Source organism: Chelonia mydas, chromosome 2, assembly GCF_015237465.2.
Source record: "Chelonia mydas isolate rCheMyd1 chromosome 2, rCheMyd1.pri.v2, whole genome shotgun sequence".
NCBI classification, from domain to species: Eukaryota; Metazoa; Chordata; order Testudines; family Cheloniidae; genus Chelonia; species Chelonia mydas.
The window spans coordinates 255,549,333-255,570,405 of NC_057850.1; the positions used below are offsets into that span (position 1 = coordinate 255,549,333).

The 21,073-nt window shown below is 44.1% G+C and overlaps 1 long non-coding RNA gene across 4 annotated transcripts in view; it reads left to right on the top strand.

Moving 5' to 3' along the window:
- Positions 1-11,263: 11,263 nt before the first annotated feature.
- LOC119565435 overlaps positions 11,264-21,073 on the top strand; it is a 40,278-nt gene continuing 30,468 nt past the window's right edge. For 3 of the 4 annotated variants that reach the window (XR_005224129.1, XR_005224131.1, XR_006289162.1), the window contains exon 1: positions 11,327-11,492. This is a non-coding gene — a long non-coding RNA (uncharacterized LOC119565435). Of the gene's footprint in view, positions 11,493-21,073 lie in introns of all 4 variants that reach the window. The other variant, XR_005224130.1, reaches the window with a different exon arrangement.

Genomic DNA, 21,073 nt, shown 5'->3' on the forward strand with positions numbered 1-21,073 from the left:
ACCAAAACAGAGCCTCATTGTCTACATGGCTATTTATATGTGCGCTGAGTGGGGGCGGTGTGACATACAGTAGTATGTACTCTACACACCACCATAAGAAGTGTGCAGTGTAGTCAGACCTTATGTGACATGAGGATGGGCTGTGCTTTGTGATTACTTGTGTAGTTTTATTTATTTATATTTTTTTTTAAAGAAAAAAAATGATGTGGGGCCCTTCCCCTTCTTCTTACCTTCCTGCCGGCTGGGGGGGCTCCCCCCCCGAATCTGAGGGGGCGAGGGACGCGGCTGCAGTGGAGGTCACCCCGGTGCCCGCCGCTGCTGGCGCCCCAGTGGGGGTGGCGGAGGTAGAGGCTTGGGGGGGTGACGGAGGGGCAGGCGGGGGAGGGGCAGCTGGGGCTGCTGGAGGGGCCCCACCCGTCTCATCCCCCGCCATCATGAACAGGGAGGGAAGGGGAGACACCAGAAGGACGAGGGGAAACGGGGAAGCAGGTCGGCCACTCCTCCCCGCTAGGCTGCAGGTAGGGGAGGAGGGCTCCAAAGGGGGTGGGTTGGACTGGGGGGGGCAATCAGGGGTTAGGGGTCAGTTTCTGACACGGGGTGGAATTCCGGCTCCTCTAGCTGCACTGTGGGGGGGGGGGATACAACAACATTGGGGGTGCAGTGAAGAGGGTTTAAACTAAAATGGGGTGTGGCACAAGCGTATGGGAGGGGACATGGGCGCATGGAGCAAGGGGCTAAGCGGGCTGGAGTTAGGGCAGTTTTCATTTATGCAGGGTATGCTAACAGGACTGGTCTGTCAAGGCAATTCCATACTTCTGTCTCTTAGCTCATTCCTCAGAGTATCTGGATCAGGAACTTTTTTCCTTATCATAGAATATCAGGGTTGGAAGGGACCTCAGGAGGTCATCTAGGCCAACCCCCTGCTCAAAACAGGACCAATCCTCAATTTTTGCCCCAGATCCCTAAATGGCCCCCTCAAGAATTGAACTCACAATCCTGGGTTTAGCAGGCCAATGCTCAAACCACTGGGCTATCCTTCCCCCATGTTAGCCATACCTTACCTTGTGTCTAAGGGTGTGCCTACACTGGACTCAGGCGGTGTGATTACAGCGTGTGTAGACATAACTGAGCTAGATTTGATCTAGCTAGCAAGAGCAAGTGAAGCCGGGGCAGGACAGACAGCAGCATAGCTCTGCCCACTCAGGATCTGGGCACATACTGAAGCTGTTAGCCCGAGCCTGAGTCCCTGCCTGTGCTGGGCCAGCCTCACTGCACTTGCGACGGGTGTGTCTACATGAGCCACAGTCACATCTTCTGATTGCAGTGTAGACATACCCTAAGCGTGAAATTCACTAGACTCTCTACTTTCAGTACTTTGCACATATCTGCACAAGCAGAGGTTTGTTAGTATGATTACGGGATGTGCACATTAGAGCTGCCCCTGCGTGGCTGTGCCAGGAGGGGAGAGTGCCTAGGAAACCAGTGGACTCTGCATGCTCCTATTCAGAGGGCAGCTCTAAGAGCTGTGCATACACTTACTTCATGGACCAAGCGCACTCACTGCTCCAGAGGAATTTGTGTCTGGATGGGGGAGCAAGTGCAGTAAGTACTGCCGGGGAGCACTGCTAAGGGTTTCCGATTACAGTCCCGTAGCTTCGGTCGGTTTTTTATCCCTCAATTAGTGTCCTGATCCAAGCTTCAGCTCTGGCAATGCATACGATGTGCATGCCGCTAGTCAGTTTGCCAGACTGTGGGAGGAATCCCGGCTAAGTTGCCCTAGGGTCTGAGACCTCACTGAATTACTGGGGTATAGCACAGAAATGTTACCAAAACCATATACAGGGGCGCCGTCCAATTGTCTCCGGGTGGAGGAGCAGGACTCCTGAGTTCTACCCGCAGGTCTGCACTGCAAGCGGAGGTGTGAATGCAGTTTGGGCAGGCTTTTTACTAGTGCGGCCAAAAATAGCCGTGAAGATGTGGCAGCACAGACAAGGAATGTTAGTGTAACCTACACACCTCCTGGGTGTGGTGTTCTGTCCCCTCTAGTGACACCGAGACCACTTCGAGATTAATGAGTCTCCTCTGCAGCCTTAGCTAAGGGCCATGTGGCTTTCAGTGCACATCCTGGGTTCCAGCCAGGCTTGGACAGTCCATCCTATCTTGTTTCCACTGCTGTTTTGAGCGTTGTTGGCTAGATTAAAGGGAGTGCAGTTTTTCCTACCTGAGCTGCAGTCATACCTTGGACATAGCAAAGATATCTACTCAATCTCTCTGTGTCCTTGGACAAGTCAACCAACTTCTCTGCTTTGCTTCCCCATAAAGTGGGAATGAATAATACTCTGCCTGTCTAGGGTGCTGTGAAAGTCAATCAGTTAACATTTGTAAAGGGCCACAAAGTTGGTCCCACACTGGTTGAGATTGTCAAAGAAGCCTAAAAAAGTTAGACACCCAACTCACTTATGTTCCTGTGAAATTCCCACCCAATGAGCCTTGAGAATTATGGCTGGGATTTCAAATAAGACTGAAATGCCTAAATCCAATTGAAATCCAGGCCTAATTCTTTTTGGAAAATTCCAGCCAATAATCATGGCAAGATGTAGAGTCCAGCGTCAATCAATATCTTACAAAATATTAGCGTGAAAGCAAACCTCAGAGGAGGAATTGTGGTTTCTTTAGCTAAAAAGATCTGTGGCTGTTAGTTCTTGCAGCAACCTGAATTTGACTCCAGACCAGGGAGCACGCTTTTGATGCCCCGGGGGAGAAGGGAAAAAAGAGCACAGGGCAGTAAGTTTGGAGACATTGCCCTCTTGAACAGAGCACCCGTGTCCGCTGAGTCACAGTCACACGCCAGGGGTCTACGCCAATCACATCTCTGTTTTTTAATTGGGTCTCAGCTTGTGACGTCTGATGACACATTTGTAGCCAGGTGTTCTGAGAGTCAACAGTGAAATCTGTCTGGGACTGCCACTATTTACACATCAGCTGTTCCTGCCGGAACCAAGGGAAACCCCCCAGGCCCTATTCACAGTGATGGAGAGGGGAATATTTGAAACAGCTATCTGCTGAGAGAGCAAAGGTGTCCCTCCAGTCTGCTGTCCAGCCTTTCCACGTGTAATTAGATTAAGAACCTCCACTGGAAGCCAAAATTGAAGGCAATACTAATGATGTGTGTTAAGGTTACATAGCCGCTGCATTTGGAGACTGCCAGTATCGCTTTGGCGTGTGCGGAAGACGGCATGTCCATTGTTTAGACTGGAAATGCTGAAAAGACGTTCAACATTTTTCTAGCGTGTACAAAATATAGGGAGGACCGAAGCCCATGCTGAGAAATGAGCACACGAGCCTGGCCGTCCGTTGGGATTTGTTTATTATACACTGTTGGGCTGGGCAGTGGGTCAGCCTTCCCCTAATAAACCCTTCTTACTTCCAGGGGGTTAGAATTCAGCTGGTAAAATGTACGCTATTTGTTTTTAATTATCTGTTCATTTTGTATTAAGAAAAGTGGGAAGGGGGGAAACCTATAAAAGTTCAGGGTTCATGGTCGGTTCAAATGAGCTCATCGTGCGTCTGCTTACCAGGCGTGGAAATCTCACAAAACATGGTTCTTATTATGATGATAGTTCCAGGAGGCTTCAATGTGCAAGGCACTGCATAAACACAGAGTGAGACATAGAGCTGGATGAATAACTGATTTTTCACTTCAGTGGCAGTGCTCCAAAATCGGGGGGAAGGAGGGGGAATAGTTTTGGGTCAAAGGGTTTGGGAATTTTCAGTGAATTGAAGATTCCAGGTCTGTTACAGAGCAAGGATTTGAACCTGCAGCTCATGAATTGAAGATTAGTGTCAGAACTACTAGGCTGAAGGGTAGTGGGTGGGTGGGGGAAAGATGAGACAGCAGCACCACCACCTCCAGCCATTTTGTGATTGGCCACAAATTCTCAAATAGTTTGAGGTTAACCAAAACTGCCTTTTTGTCTACTCCACTATTCATCCTAAAAAATTCAGGCAGCTCTAGAGAGAGTGATGGTTCCTGCCCAGATGAGCTTACAATCAACAAAGGAAAGACAGATGAGCGGTGTGAGAAAGTGAAGTAGAATTATCCCCATTTTACAGATGGGGAACTGAATCAGAGAGACTAAAAGGTAACATTTTGAAAAGTACCTAAGTGATTTAGAAGCATAAGTCCCATCTTCAAAAGTGCCCAAGTCACTTTGTCACTAAAGTCCCACTGAAAGTCAATAGGTTTCTAAGTGATATTGATGCTTCTGAAAATGGGACTTAAACTCCTGAATCATGTCAGAATTTTTAAAATTTGACCTTAAGTGACTTTTCCCAAGGTGACCCTTGAACTTTGTGGCAGAGACAAGACTTGAACCCAGGTCTCCTGAGACCGTCATGCCATTGCTTCAAGTATAAGAGCTCTCGCTCCTGAAAAGTATAGCTCTTTTTGCAGATGGTTGGCCTGGGAAGACCATAGGCATGGCCATGTTTGTGGTATTTTATCTGTAGCAGAGGCCGTCAGGGAGTGCAAAGGTGATTTAGCCGGGCTTGGTGATTTGGGAGATATTGATTCTCAGGAGAGATGAGGACCAAATTTGTATCCTGGACTTGACACAATAGTCTTAAAGAAAGTTTGCTCCTGTTTCCAAACTTCAGGATGACCCAGAGGTCATATCTCCAAGTCTTAGTTCATCAGAATCCATTCAACTAACCCCAAGGATTGGATATTTAGGGTTTCCAGAAACTGAAGGGAGGGGAGATGCCTCAGGATTGGACAGTATCAGGAGTCATTGGGAGATGGAGGTGGGCTACAGAGGGGATTGCAAGGGAGCCAAGACCAATTGATGATCATAAGTAAGGCTAAGATTTTGTCACTTTAGTAAAAGTCATGGACAGGTCTCAGGCAATAAACAAAAATTCACAGGAGCTGGGGGTCAAGGACACACAGCCCCACCTCCAGCCTAGCCGAAGCTGTGGGGGTAGGGGTGCAGAGCCCGAGCTTCTGCTAAAGCCGTGGGTCAGGGACACACAGCCACGGCTCCGCCCCCGCTGTTGACAGCTGAAGCCGAAGTCACAGAGGTTCGGTAAAGTCATGGAATCTGTGACTTCCATGAGCTCTGTGGCTAAATCATATCCTGAATCATAGGAGATAAGGGGAGATTACAGGAGACACAATTGGTGTGTGTGGGTATACTCATATCCATGCATGTGTGAGCAAGCCGTGTGCCCAAGGGAAGGGGGTCATATGTGTCTGGGTGCAGGGATCTCTTTGTATCGGAGTATTCTTGGGTGATAGCAGGAGTGCAGCGGTGGGTCTGCTAGTCCTTGATAGGTTCTCAGGTCAAGAGGAAACTTTCTCCTCTTTGAAAGAGGGTGGTTTGTTTTACAGTCTCTAATTGCACAATCCCAGCTGTGTAAAGTTGCACCTTTCCCAAAGGAGTATCTTTTTCTCAGTTCAGGAACCCACTGTTACTCAATGGACTTCACCCTGCAGGCTAGGTGGAATTTCAAAGCCCCAGGACTGTTTTCTCTTTCATTTGTCCCCGGGACTTATATATAATCCGAGTCCAAATTTCATGGTTCAGGCCCATCTCTAACTCAGACTTTTCCCTTCCCTGCCATGAAAACCCAGCATTCCATCTGTAGATGCAAATCCTGCCTTATATTTTCCTTCAGAGACCTCCAAGTGCTCCTAAACCAGCCAAACTCTCTCCAAAGAAGGCTGTTTACTCTTTGCTCAATGCAGCCACAACCTGATCCGTTGCCTGAGTCCAGCGGGCTGGCAGGTTTTATTAGATTTTATTTTGTGAAAGAAAGAAAGAAAGAAAGAAAGAAAGAAAGAAAGAAAGAAAGAAAGAAAGAAAGAGGCTCTTCACAGGGATGGTGCTGTTAAAATATTCCACGTTACCTTTACTGCGAAGGCTTGCTGCGGCTTTGATATTTTTCCCTCTGTCACTCACCCTCCTAATGGGAGCTCACTTGACCTACTGCAGTTTATGTGTAGTTTTAAGTCACTGCACGGTGCCTGTAGGCATTCATGATTTATGTATTAGCCTCTTGGCTTTTGTCCCGATTCCACCACCCCCCCTTTACCCAGTGGTGGAGAAGAAGTTACATTGCAGCACCTTGGTTGCTGTCTTAGCTCCGCAGGCTGGGACTTTTTCATCTAGAACAAACTTCTTAGCTGGGCTTCTGACTCCACTGTCCAAACCTTGTCTCCCTGGTATCTGCTGTGTAGTAGCAGGGGTCCCACTGCACCATTTCTCGCCCCCCGACACAGAAGAATTCTGCCGAATCAATCTGCTCCGTTATAGCAGGAGATGACCTTGGGAAAAGGTTTAATTGAAGCATGTGGTCATTATGCAAAAACAAAACCCACACGCACTCACCCCAATGGGCTACGTAAGTTAGATTGATCTGAAAATGAGCAAGGACTGACATTTTCAGTTGAGCTGAATTATTCAATCTTTAAAGAAACCACAGCACTGAGAGATGCAAATTCTATTACACAACGTTCTGATTAATGCCCTCCTTGGATTTCTCAAGCTGGAAGCCAGGATTTTCAGATGGGACCAGTGAACTTTGGATGTCCAGCATGAAATCTGGCTATCCCCACTGTGCTTGAGCACCAGCACTTGGAACAAGAATGCTTCCTGCTCTTAAGATTATTGTAGATATATTTGTGATTTATACAGCACCATAGGTGGGCATGGACTTTAAAATGATGCAGTCCCTGACTAGGAGAAAGATCTGTAGGATAGATCCCTGATTCTGGGGCCAATCGGGAGTCAGTTTAGCAGCTGGTACAAGCTAGAGCAGCTGCCATGTCCAGTCACGTCCCCTCCCACCCAAGGCCATGCCCCATGTATGCCCCCTATCTCACAAAGGGATACCCCTACACAAGGGAAATCCCCAACTAAGGCAGCCAGGATGGAAGAGGTAAGATCTGGCCCTTAGAATTTTGCATCCACTTTTAGAATGAGAGCAAAAGAGGAAAGCTACACACAAAGTGTGACCTTGAATGAAGACTGCTTAGGACAACAAAGAGTGATTGCAGAGCATCTTCATCCCTTTGAGGTATTTCCTTGATTCACCCCTGCACTGTGTAATGGCTTGAAGCGAGACCCATCAAACAGCACAAGAGACTTATTTCAGGGAGAAAGCTGGGAAGATGTGAGTCCAGACATTGGTCACTGGAAGCTAAATCTCCATGGCCTGGTTTCAAGACTTGCTTACTGTAGGAGCCCTACAAAAAATCAGCCAGAACCAGGAGTATTTTGCTCACCTACATAGATATTCACAAAGTTACTGGAGGAGGGGTGGCTGCCTTTATAACCCTTAGCCCAGTGGTTAGGGCTCTCTCCTGCAATGTAGGAAATCCCAGTTTCACTCCCTTCTCTATATGAGGCAGAAAGAAAGGGAATTGAACCTGGATCTTCCACGTCCATATGAGGGTCCTAACCACTAGGCTAAAGGTCATCCGAGAAAGTTGCCTTCCACTTTGTGAATCTAGCTTGTCATTTCTTTTGTTTTTATATTAAAAAGAAACTAAACTAAATGGTTCATTTTGTGTCAAATTAAATGTTTTGTCCAACCCAAAATAAAGGCAAGAGGTTGGTGGGGGGGGGTTGTCGACTTCTTTGATTCACCAACATTTTTCGAATTTTTGGTTCAAAATGACTTTTTTTCCTGATATTTCAGACAGGCCAGTGAACCGAAACATCACTTTTCCCAGCTCCAGGACCGAGACTGGAAAGAACTTCCTAATACACAAATGTTGTGCTTTCCAAAAGATGGTTTTGAAGCAGGATCTTGAAAGACTGGACGTGAGAGAGCACTACTGAACTCTGAATTTAAACACGTCCATCCTTGATGCCCAAGGTAGGTTTCCATTGCCCCTTATACGCCTGACAGCATCTCTGACTGCACTGGAAAGACAGGAAAGATAGAGACATGGGCTAAGACTTTCCAAAGTGTCTAGTGCAAGGGTGGCCAACCTGCGGCTCCCGAGCCACACGCGGCTCTTCAGAAGTTAATATGCAGCTCCTTGTACAGGCACCGACTCCGGGGCTGGAGCTACAGGTGCCAACTTTCCAATGTGCCAGGGGGGTGCTCACTGTTCAACCCCCGGCTCTGCCACAGGCCCTGCCCCCACTGCACCCCTTCCCGCCCCCTCCCCCTGAGCCTGCCATGCCCTCACTCCTCCCCCTCATCCCCAGAGCCTCCTTCACGCCACGAAACAGCTGATTGGGAGGCGCTGGGAGTGGGGTGGGGAGCTGATGGGGGGCTGCTGACGTATTACTGTGGCTCTTTGGCGATGGACATTGGTAAATTCTGGCTCCTTCTCAGGCCCAGGTTGGCCACCCCCGGTCTAGTAGCTCCATTATTTGAGATGTCTGACTTCATACTGATGTCAGTCCTTCGAAAGAGTCTGATTTTCACAAAGTGCTGAGCACCCATCCTTTGAAAATCAGGCCTTTTTAAAGGGTCTCCAGTTGGCCTTGTGGAGACCTTGGCCAATGGGTCTTATGTTAAAAAAAAGCAATGCACTGAAGAAAGCAGTCACTGCTGTCCAAGCCCTCTCTTTGTTCAGTATCCATTCCTACTTCTGGATCTCAGCATGGGACTGAGACCACCATCACAGTAGCAGAACATAAAACAGAGCGAAGGGGAGGACCCTCAAACGGAAGAAGTGGAACATATTCCACGGGAGGGGTAAGAGTCCAATGTGGATGTTGTGTCAGGGGCCGCGCTCCGTTTAAAGTTAGCGCTTCCCTAATTGCCTCTTGTTAATTCTTGATTTTTACAAGAATAATTTAAAAAGAAAGAAAGGAAAAGAACTCGTGGTGAAAGGGGGGGGAAATCTGGCGCTAACTTTAAGCAATTTGCACCTTGTGCCCAGACCGTAACTCTCTGCCTGCAGTGATTCCACACCCCGTGATTTACGTTTGACAGGCCCAAAGTGGTTTGGAAATGGCACGGCACCGAGACCTTGTGGTGAGGCTAACTGATGTTAGAGAAAACAAAACTGAGTTAATTTATGGGAGCGCTCCTTTGCACTGGAACTCCGGGCCAACACAGCTGTCTTCTAGTGGAAAAGTTTTGCAAAAATCCCCTATTCTCTCTCTCTCTCTCCATCTCTGTCTCACTTTTTTCTCCATTCTCACTCCTCATTCTTTCTGCCGAACCTTTTCACAGCTGAATGAAGATTAATTTACTACAGTTACATTTTTTACAAGTGTTTTTGTATCTATTATTAGCCTGGCTAAGAACAATAAAATTCTGGCTTTGCTCCGTTTCCTCCGCTTTCCCTCCTCCCAAAGACAGAACATCCTTTCGCCTAGGAAAACACGCCAAGATTTTCAGAAATGACTCGTGATATTGAGCGCCCAACGTGAGATGCCTTTAAAGGGGCCTGATTTTCAGGAAGTGCTAATCCAACCCCCACACCTTGGAAAATCATTCCTCTTATAGCCATCAAATTGGGTACCAGAAAAAAAAAATGGAGGCATACCACGTCACTAGCTACTTTTGAAAATCCTGATGAAGCTGATAAAGGAATTGCCCCGGGTCAGACTGTGGGAATTTAAATCAGGAAATGTGGGGTTGACATTTTAGTGGTAGCTACAGGCCTATTCTGTATATTAGACAAGACAAACCGGCTATGCAGTTGCAATACAAGCAGAAGGCTGTCCGCTGATGCTCACTAATGTAGCTCCTTTGACTTCATTGAAGTTATGCTGATTTTCAGCAGCTGAGGATTTGGTCCTTGGCTGTTTTAGTATCTGTGTCTGCTTTTCAGGTACAACCTTGTCAGGGGGATGGGAGGAAAGAATCAGAAGAAGGACAAGGAAAGACCTGCTCCTGTTACATGATCAGCAACTTGTTGTGAGCTGTGGCGCATCCACCAAGCATTGCAGGGCCTTATGGATGTGGGATATAGCAGGAGGATAATTATAATCCCTAGCTCTCACCTAGCATTTTTCATCAGTAGATCTCAAAGCACTTTACAAAGAAGGAGGTCAGGATCATTATGCCTATTTTACAAATGGGGAAACTGAGGCACAGAAAGGGGGAAGTGGCATGCCCAAAGTCACCCAGCCGCCTAGTGGTAGAGGTGGAAGGAGAACCCAGCTCTCCCGAGTCCCACTCCAAGGCTCTAGCCACCTGTGCACATATATTTGCTAAACCCGCCTTAGGTGATGGCTACTGTTTTGGCCTGCACCAGAGCTTGAGACCTGTGAAGCTGGAATAGGCAGGATTTATACCTACAACTGTCATAGCCTCGTAGCCTCTGTGGATCTGCCAGAGAGGGGGACAATAACTTGTGGGTTACACTTACAGTTTGCATGTATAGGATTTTTTTGACTAATCAGAAGCGATTCTCTATGTACTTGAGTATTTGCACCAGACAAGCATAATGGGATGGGATGTTACTTCACAGTGCAGAGGGGCGGTGCTCCCAAAACCCCTCATAGGAGCTTGGCATGGAGCCAGTTAAATAAGCCACCCAAAGGATCTGACTGACTTAAAGATTCTTTACCTTCTAGATATGAGAAAATAGAGGACAGCTCTCTAAAGATTAGATTATAGCCAATGCTCCTTTTTAACGTTGCTTTCGTTTCTTTCCAATGCTCGGGAAAACCATGGTGCATGTGCACTTATGATGCTGAGTGCAGCCTGCGTCTGTGTTTTAGCGATTGTGCGAGCATAGATGTTTGTAAGCACAAGTGAGGAGGTGTGCATATATAACACAAAGCGACGGGGAAAAACTCCAATTCTAATTCTGGGAGAAAGGAGAGAGAGAAAGAGACGTTAAAGGCTCCGGTGGATCCACGCCAGTTTAAACCAGTTGGAGATCTGACACCAATGGAGCGACACTGAATTGCATCCGTGAGGATCTGGCACTTTATTTTTATCATTCTCAGTCTGCCCTTGGGCCCAGGGAAGAAGCTGTTGGCTGTCGTTGCTGAGGAGTGCGAGGTGTGATAGAGTGGCACCCTTTCCGTGTGAGCCACCTAGCTGATCCTACCTTAAAGCCTCCCTCTCCTCCTGCTCTCGCTGTCTGGTACCGGGCCTTGTTAGGAACCACCCCGTTGTCTCCTATCAAAGAGAGGATGTTAGCTAAGGCCGGAGCTGGGTGTAAAGCCTCAGAGATAGCACCACTATCGCCTCTCACTGTGGGTGCGAAGAGGCAGTATCAGGACTGGGAGAGATAAATAGCTGTCCAGTGAGTGACAGTGCAGAGACAGAGCTTGTCTGCCTTGACATACTGATAACACCCCGCCCTGTCTCTCAGGGAGCACCCTGCTAGGCGGAGGTGAAATACAGAAACCGACAGTCTCCACTGGTAGGACTGCTCCCAGCGACAGTGGTTATTTTTGTGTGCAGCTAAAATAGCTTGAAGTCAACAAGGGTTAATTCACTTGTTTCCACTGGCAGGGCTGAAGACCGAGCACTCGAGCCAGCTGAAAGCAGATGGAGAAAACACGGTAGGAGATAGCACTGTATGCCCCCACGCCCCATCCAGGCCCTGGACTAGAGGAGAAATTGCTGTTGCTCTTTTCCACTTCTCCATGAATTAGCGCTGTGGATCCCTGTTAGCAATAGCTCTCTGTGAGTTCTCTGTGAGTTACAACTGTCCAGCTGACTCTTTAAATCTAGACTGGATGTCTTTGGAGATCCGCTCTAGTTCTCTGTGAGTTAGAACTGTCCAGCTGACTCTTTAAATCTAGACCGGATGTCTTTCTAGATCAGCTCTAGTTCAACCACATGTTAAGGGTCTCCATGCAGGAATCCACTGGGTGAAATGCTATGGCTTGTATAAAGCACTGAACACACACCAGGGCATAGGGCAATGGGGCCCATTTCAAGGTAGCATAGCATCACAGAAGCTAGAGGTGGAAACGTTGGCTTAGCTCGTCCGGTGCAACTTAGTCCCTAAGCGAGGCTGTTCCCAACTGTACATTTCTACAGCCAGAAGAACCACTCAGCCACACTAGTTTTATGCTGTTGATTTCAAGGGAACCCCACAACTATAAATCTAGCAATTATGATATGGTGAATCAGGCTCCTAGTGTTTTTGTCCAGTCTAGTTTTCAAGATCCTAAATGATGTGTCTTCTACTGCTTTCCCTGGGGAAACTCTCCCATAGCCTTCATGTATCCAGCCTAAATTCTTCTGCTGTTCAACCTACATGTTCCATGTCTCATCCCATTACTCCCAGTCATACCCATAAGAATCACACTAAATGATTCCTCAACCTCCTTAGTGTTAACATATTTCACATATTCAGAGACTATCGCCTTTTCTCTTCTTTCTTGTTTCTTCACCAGGCTATGCTGCATCTTTAGCTTTTTAGGTCTTTCCTTAAGAGCTTCCAGATTTCAATCTTCTCTGAGCATCAATATCTTTACATAGTGCTCAGAACTGAACTCAGTATTTCAGGTGCGTATACAAATGTAGGGGTCATGATCCAACTCAACAATTTTTCTATTAGTGGGCCTTTAGAGAAGTACCGATACCTCCACACCTGCATAAAAAGGACATTTAACCCCATGCCTTTGCACATGCGGTCCCAAATATCATGGACCCTTCTACTATTCTAATATCCCGTGACCAATTCATGTCTAACTTCCTGTCTACCATCCCTCCTACATATCTTTCAGTGTAACAGTTTCTCAGATTTTGAGTTACTTCCTCTCTAGAGTCATATATTCCAAGGCCAGAAGGGACCATTTTGGTCACCTAGTCTGACCTCCTCTATAGCACAGGCCAGAGAACTTCCCCAAAATAATTCCTAGAGCAGATCTTTTAGAAAAGCAGCCAGCCTTGATTTAAAACTTGCCAGGGATGGAGAATCCACCAAGACTTTTGGTAAGTTGTTCCAATGGTTAATTACTCAGTTAAAATTTTATTTCTTGTTTCCAGTCTGAATTTTTCTAGCTTCAGCTTCCAGCCATTGCCATCTGTATACCAAGATGTACCAGCTTGCATTCTTCCAGACTGAATTTTATTTTGTTATTTTAGGCCCACATGTCTACTCTCTCTTGGGGTATGCCTACATTGCCACAGCAAGTCTGAGAGCCCAGGTCTATAGACTCAGACACATGCTACAGTGCTAAAAATAGATATATAGACATTCCGGCTGGGGCTGGAGCTCAGGCCGTCAAGCCTAGGGTAGGGGGCTGGCTTCAGGTTTAACATCACAGAGCAAACCTGAGTCTCTAGACCCTGCCTCTAAAACTCACTGCAGCTTTGCAGTGTAGACGTACCCTATGAGTCTGACGGAAGTCAATGGAAGTTTTTCCACTGACTTCCAGGGGTTTTGTATCAGCCCTTTAGTCTCTTTGTATTATTATTATAATTATGGCAGGTGCTTGCAGTTTTCTCTATTCAATGTCACCTCAAAATGTCATTAACGTGTTGTTTACTTCATGTTCATTAATGAAGATATTAAATCTCAATGGAGCTAAGGTTGAGCCATGTATTATCCCAATGGATCCATTGCTATCGGAGTCAGGTAGGAAATGTTTTCCCCATCCTGCAAGAATTTTCAAGATTTTGAAAAAATTTCCCCTCCCAAATCAGGATGAAAAGTCAAGTCTCAAATTTTGCAAATCAAAAATCCCAGCGAAAAGCCCCATCAAACTTCAAGTGTTTCAAATTTGAAATGTTTAATTTTGATCATTTCAACACATTTTGTTCAGATTTTGACTTTTTAAACTTTGTTTTACTATAAATTTTCTTAAATTTCAAAATAAAAAGTCATTTTGAACTGAAAAACAGAACTTTTTTGTTGAACAAATGTCAAAATGGGACAAAATGTTTATTCCCCCCCCCCCCCCATGTGAAATTCATCAAAACGTCCCCTTTCCTGTGAACAGTTTCAGCTTTTCGAAAACAACATTTTCTTACAAAAGAGGTTTTGTTGAAAAATTCTGGACCAGCTCGAATCTCGATGTGTTTAATCTTTTTTTTACGCTCGTTTAGCCGGTCTGCAGTGTGCCTGACCACAGTCCAATCTAATCCCAGATGAATTAAACTTTCAGGCAAGATTTCATGAAACAATAATAAAATCCTTTGTTCAAATCCAAGTTCATTACATTTACTGTATTCCGGTCATCAAGCCATACTGTAATTCTAATAAAACAATTACGTTTCTTTGGAAAGATACAGGACCTGAGCCTCAGCTGGTATAAATCCATTATGTCAATTTACACCGTCTAAGGATCTAGCCCTTTTTTTTTCTCTTAAGGGTCTCCACATTATTTGCTGGAGTAATGGTCCCGCAGACACCAAGTCTCTCCTGTTAGTGTTCTGGTTTGAACCTCTGTGTATGATGAGACCTGATATTATGCAGAAATTCTCGCATAGTTAAATATTTGAAGGCCTTGAGACATATGCCAAAGGCAGTGGTTCACTGAGTTTTCCATTGGGTGAATCCCTTCAGAAGAGAAAGGCCTTCTCTCCAGTGACCACCCCAATCCCCCACTTCTTCAAAACTTTCAACAAATTTTTGTGGACCAACGCAAAGTGTTCTATGAATATGAATCATCTGTGCACCAGAGTGACACCAACTGGAAATAGGACTAGTCCGAATTTTTAACACAGAAAGATATTTTTCATTGAAAACCATCAATATTAGTGACATTTTCTGTTTTGTATGGCATTTCCTGCAACACTGTTATCAATTTTTGTCAACATTTTATTGTTTTTAGAATGATTTTCAAAGTCACTATTAGCCGTTTTTGTTTACCAAAAGCCCAGCTTTCTGTAAGAAAATGTCATTTTCAGTAGCAACCCCTCTCTTCCCCCTGCCCCATCATGATTTCAAGAACAAAATGGCTAAAAATATTATATTACAGTTTTGGTTAAAAAAAAAACCCCACAATGTGAAAATGTCATCACAAATGGGAAAAGAGTCCCATTGGACACTGCAAAGTGAAAACAACTTTGGCCATTTGAAATTATCCATCAGACTGTTTTCCCATTTTTCAGTCATTTGATTGGATCGGACCAAATTCTGTTCTCTCATTGACTCCAGCGGTGATGACTGGTATGAGAAAGGCAAGGCCCTCATGCTGTGACACTTAAGAGATGAAGTGAGCTGTAGCTCACGAAAGCTTATGCTCAAATAAATTGGTTAGTCTCTAAGGTGCCACAAGTCCTCCTTTTCTTTTTGCGAATACAGACTAACACGGCTGCTACTCTGAAACTTAAGAGATAGATTGCATCTGCACATTTGGTCAATGTGTTAAATTTAATTACAGATATAAACACATTGAAATCTATGAAATTAGATGGGGCGGGGGGTGAATTTGCCCTGGTGGATATTCTTCTCCTAGAGAAATGCAGCCTGTATATTTGCAAGTATAAAAATATGTTTTAAAGCTCAATCGCAGTGTAGCATAAAGGTTGGCTTCCTAAGGAATTTTCTGTGTTTTTTGGCAGCCAGCAGCACCAAGGTTAACCTGATCTTTACCACATAATTTCAATCCAGAGAATGTGATTATAAAACTTTCCCAGCCATGCAGCTCTTTAACCCAAACTCACGATACTAAAGGATGGATGGATTCCATTTTCTGTGTGTATGTGTGTGATATATTCGATGGAGGGGAGGCCTTTAGAATCCCCATCATACATCTTTCTTTTCCACAAGTGAATTAGCAGCAGGATAACCAATGGCCAAAATAACTGGATTCATAGGAGCTGCCTTGGATTAATTAGAGCTCAATATGTACCTCATAGACCCACCACAGACTTAAGATTGAAAAAAAAAAAACCCTCAGCGATACCCTCCTCTTTTATGCCATTTTGTGGCGCTCCAAACATATTTACGCGATATCATAATTTTGAAAAATAAAATCAATGTTCGTGGGGAACAAAATATAGCAATGGATTATTTAAATATAGCCACATATTGCTCCCTCTGGTTTTAAGATTCGGAATGGAAGCCACAAAAACAAAGACATTTAGAAAATCATTCCACCCTACCTCACTTGGGACTTGATCCAGTGCCCACCGAAGTCATTGGGAGTATTTCCATTGATTGCAGTGGGCATTGGATCAGGCTTTAGGTCATGCCTAGGTATTTACTTCATACGGTTTGAAAGATTATCCAGGGAGCCGACACTGTATTCCCTAGTGCACAACAGAGGATGAAACGACAGCGTTATCTTTGAATCCCCTTGCTTTTCTGAGGTTAAAACCAAAGCCTAAACACTACTTCCATTGTGTTGGAGCTTAATTTCGAGGGATGGAGAATTCAGTTGAAGTGAGATCAGAAGGACCACCCTGAGCCTTCATTCACAACTGCAGCCAAATTGATTTTGAGGTTCTAAAAAAAACAAGTGTAGCTTACTTTTAACGTCCCATTTTTCCCCTCCTTCTCTACATGAGAGGGATAAAAATAAATAAATAAATAAAAGGATGGGGACTAGATCAGATCTGAACAGCCTAGCTCTCAATCTATTAGTATATAATGTCTTCTGCAGTTTCCACGATATGCTATGCATCCGATGAAGTGAGCTGTAGCTCACGAAAGCTCATGCTCAAATAAACTGGTTAGTCTCTAAGGTGCCACAAGTACTCCTTTTAATTTCCTACCAATATTCTTCTCACTTCACTTCTTTTTACTTCCTTTTCCTCAAATCTGGAGTGAAGGGTGGTGCCCTTAAAAGACTCAACATTTAGGTTGCCACCACATCTGGCTTTTACAACAGTATTTGTGGAATTTCCAAGAATAGCAAATAAGGCAATAAAGGGCAAAGCCATTGTAGGATGAATGCTGGTTCTTACTGCACCGCTGAAGCGAATGGGAATGTTGATATTGACTTCAGTGTCTGGACAATCAAACATTTAGCTGAGGCAGTAGAATTGGCTGAATAGCGTGAGGTGGGGACAATTGCTCAACAATATATGTTGAATGATGGGAAAAAGTCTCAGACAATTATTTGATAAATACGACCCAGTCAGCTAGAGAGTTGGTCAAATAATGCAGTTATTCACAAATAAGCATTATTTCACAAATGAAAAATATACCAATGTTCACAATGACTATTACTGGCAACCAGTGATTCAATCAGCTTTAATATGCAGTCATTTATCACCGCCCAGGTTATTATACTTGAGAAATCACATGTTGATGTCAATACCTTGGAAATTTAAACTTTGGGTTTTAATTGTTTTATCAATAATTTTTATGTTTTTCCCCAAAATAAAAAGCTTCAAAATTGTCAAAATGTTTCATTTTGACATTTTTGAAATGAAAAATGCCAATGTTCCGATTCGGTTTTGAAACTTAAGATAACTATACTTTATTTTAAAAAAATTATTGAAGGAAAATGTTTTGATTGACCCAAACTCACTTTTTCTTTTTTTCTTCTTCCTTTTCTTTTTTTTTTCTTTTCTTTTCTTTCTTTTTTTTTTTTTTTTGTGGGGGAGGATTGTCATTTTGCAACAGGTTTTGAGCTTTTGAATTTTTTTGTCACATTTGGGACATAATTTGTTGGGGAATAGTCATCATGTTTTTTGTAAAGGGAAATTGTATCTCACCTATCTACTAGAATTCTTTGAGGGGTATCAACAAGCATGTGGACAAGGGGGATCCAGTGGATATAGTGTATTTAGATTTTCAGAAAGCTTTTGAAAAGGTACCTCACCTAAGGCTCTTAAGCAAAGTAAGCAGTCATGGGAGAAGAGGGGAAGGTTCTCTCATGGATTGGTAACTGGTTAAAAGATAGGAAACAAAGGGTAGGAATAAATGGTCAGTTTTCAGAAGGGAGAAAGGTAAATAGTGGTGTCCCCCAGGGACCTGTACTGGGACAAGTCCTATTTAACATATTCATAAATGATCTAGAAAAAGCGGTAAACAGTGAGGTGGCAAAATTTGCAGATGATACAAAACTACTCAAGATAGTTAAGTCCCAGGCAGACTGTGAAGAGTTACAAAAGGATCTCTGAAAACTGGGTGACTGGGCAACAAAATGTTGATAAATGCAAAGTAATGCACATTGGAAAACATTATCCCAACTATACGTATACAATGATGGGGTCTAAATTAGCTGTTACCACTCAAGAAAGAGATCTTGGAGTCATTGTGGATAATTCTCTGAAAACATCCACTCAATGTGCAGCGGCAGTCAAAAAAGCGAACAGAATGCTGGGAATCATTAAGAAACGGACAGATAATAAGACAGAAAAGATCATATTGCCTCTCTATAAATCCATGGTACACCCACATCTTGAATACTCCATGCAGATGTGGTCGCCCCACCTCAGAAAAGATATATTGGACTTGGAAAAGGTTCAGAAAAGGGCAACAAAAATGATTAGGGGTATGGAATGGCTGCCGTATGAGGAGAGATTAATAAGACTGGGACTTTTCAGCTTGGAAAAGAGACGACTAAGGGGCGATATGATAGAGGTCTATGAAATCATGACTGGTGTGGAGAAAGTAAATAAGGAAGTGTTATTTACTCCTTCTCATAGCACAAGAACTAGGGGCCACCAAATGAAATTATTAGGCAGCAGGTTTAAAACTGACAAAAGGAAGTATTTTTTCACACAACGCACAGTCAACCTGTGGATCTCCTGGCCAGAGAATGTTGTGAAGGCCAAGACTATAACAGGGGTCAAAAAAGAACTAGATAAATTCAGGGAAGATAGGTCCATCAATGGCTATTAGCCAGGATGGGCAGGGATGGTGTCCCTAGCCTCTGTTTGCCAGAAGCTGGGAATGAGCAACAGGGGATGGATCACTTGATGATTACCTGTCTGTTCATTCCCTCTGGGGCACCCGGCATTGTCCACTGTCGGAAGACAGGATGCTGGGCTAGATGGACCTTTGGACTGACCCTGTAAGGCTGTTCTTATGTTCTTATGACAGGACGAGATTTCAAAATCTCCGAAATTTTCACAGGACAGAAAAAAACAGTTCCCGCTCAGCTTTAACTGTTATTTTGTAAGATAGTGGTAAGATACCTACCAAGAATTTTATAGGAATATAAGGAGTACTTGTGGCACCTTAGAGACTAACAAATTTATTTGAGCATAAGCTTTCATGAGCTAAAGCTCACTTCATTGGATGCATGCAGTGGAAAATACAGTAGGGAGATTTTAAATACACAGAGAACATGAAACAATGGGTGTTACCATACTCACTGTAAGGAGAGTGATCAGGTAAGGTGAGCTATTACCAGCAGAAGAGAATTAAACAAAAACCTTTTGCAGTGATAATCAAGATGGGCCATTTCCAGCAGTTGACAAGAATGTGTGAGGAACAGTGTGTGTGGGGGGGGAATAAACATGGGGAAATAGTTTTACTTTGTGTAATGACACATCCACGCCCAGTCTTTATTCAAGCCTAATTTAACGGTGTCCAGTTTGCAAATTAATTCCAATTCAGCAGTCTCTCGTTGGAGTCTGTTTTTGACGTTTTTTTGTTATAATATTGTGACTTTTAGATCTGTAATCGAGTGACCAGAGAGACTGAAGTGTTCTCCGACTGGTTTTTGAATGTTATAATATAGGAATAGGAATATAAATATATCTAATATACATCTGGCAGTCTCTCTCTCTGTGTATGTATATATATATACATACACATAAACTAATATGAAATGTGTTTATATATTGTATATCCCCCATGTGGTGTGAATCATTGTAACATATTTCCATTTCTTTTCACACTTAAGTTACTGATATGTACTCTCAATCTTAACTCCAGCCCAATGTTGAGGTTGTTATGGGTTTTGTTGTTGCTTTTGTTGTTGTGTGTGTCTGGGAATATAGATATGGAGAAATGTACTGTAAATCAAATACTAGAAAATAAATGTAATATAAAACTCTCCAAGTGTCAAATCTGCAGCTGGGAATGTTTCTTGGCTTGCTAGTCAGATGTCCCCATGTACCCTGATCTGACATTTTGGTTAGCATCCAGAATTTCTTTCCATCTCTCTATTTCAGAGCAGTACAAAACAGGGGGCTCTGGGAAGTCACTTACCCTCTGGATCTGAAAAACTGGGCCCATGGGGCTCCTATCTTAAGGTTTTATACTGCTGTCCCTCGCCACAATATCTGATTACAACTAGGGATCTATGGAACTCTCTTCTCTTAACCCAAAATTCTTTGGGGTATGATGAGCCAGACAGTGGACCTGACATACCTCAGTAGGTGGGAGGTAGCTGGGAAGACTGCTGATAAACTTCATATCTATGCCACACAAGACAGGGGGAAGATGAAACCTTGTACAGTTCCCAAGCTCTGTATTGTCCTAATATTTTTTTAAAAAAGAAAAAGAAATTAACACATAGAAACGCTGATTGTCTTTCTGACACGGTAGAGAGTAAAGATATATGCTCTGAATCCTCCCCATTCACTACAACCTCTTAAATGAGTGTGAACATTTAAAATAACAAGTACCTTTTCAAAAGAACCTTATCTCTACCCCTCCCATTCCAATATTTGGTGCAAGAACTAGCATATATATCCCCATGGGGAAATCTGATGCACCATAAAAAAGTACTCACCCAAAACAACTAAAGCACTGAGTTCTCTGAGCAAAAACATAGCATGTGTGGGGAAGCCCAGCACCGGGCAAATGCAGGCTATTCATCCAAGGAAAGCATGTCTCGGAAATATAAGAACAGGGGACCTTGGGAGCCTGATTTTCAAAGCAGAAGAATGAGGACGACAACCCAAATTTGCCTGTTTCCTGTGATCTGTCTCCAAAGATTGCACCCCACGAACAGGCTTGGATTGCGAATCTCAAACTCTTGTCATATTTAAGCGAGTTTCAGGGAACTGTGGTTCCTTAGGAGGCTTCTAATGAGACGAGCCTCTGACTTGGAAGAAAGAAAGGATGCTCCCGTGGTTAGGGTGTTCACCTGGGCCTTGGAAGATTGATCTTCAATTGTCTGCTTTGCCACAGACTTCCAGTGTGACGCTGGGGGCGTCCCTTAGGAGCCACTGCAATCCACAGAACTCTGACTTGGCTGCTGCCCAGCCCTGCAGGCCCCGAAATTCACTTGACACCTAAGTTTTTGCAGTAAAAGTTCTCTGGGTGCCCAAG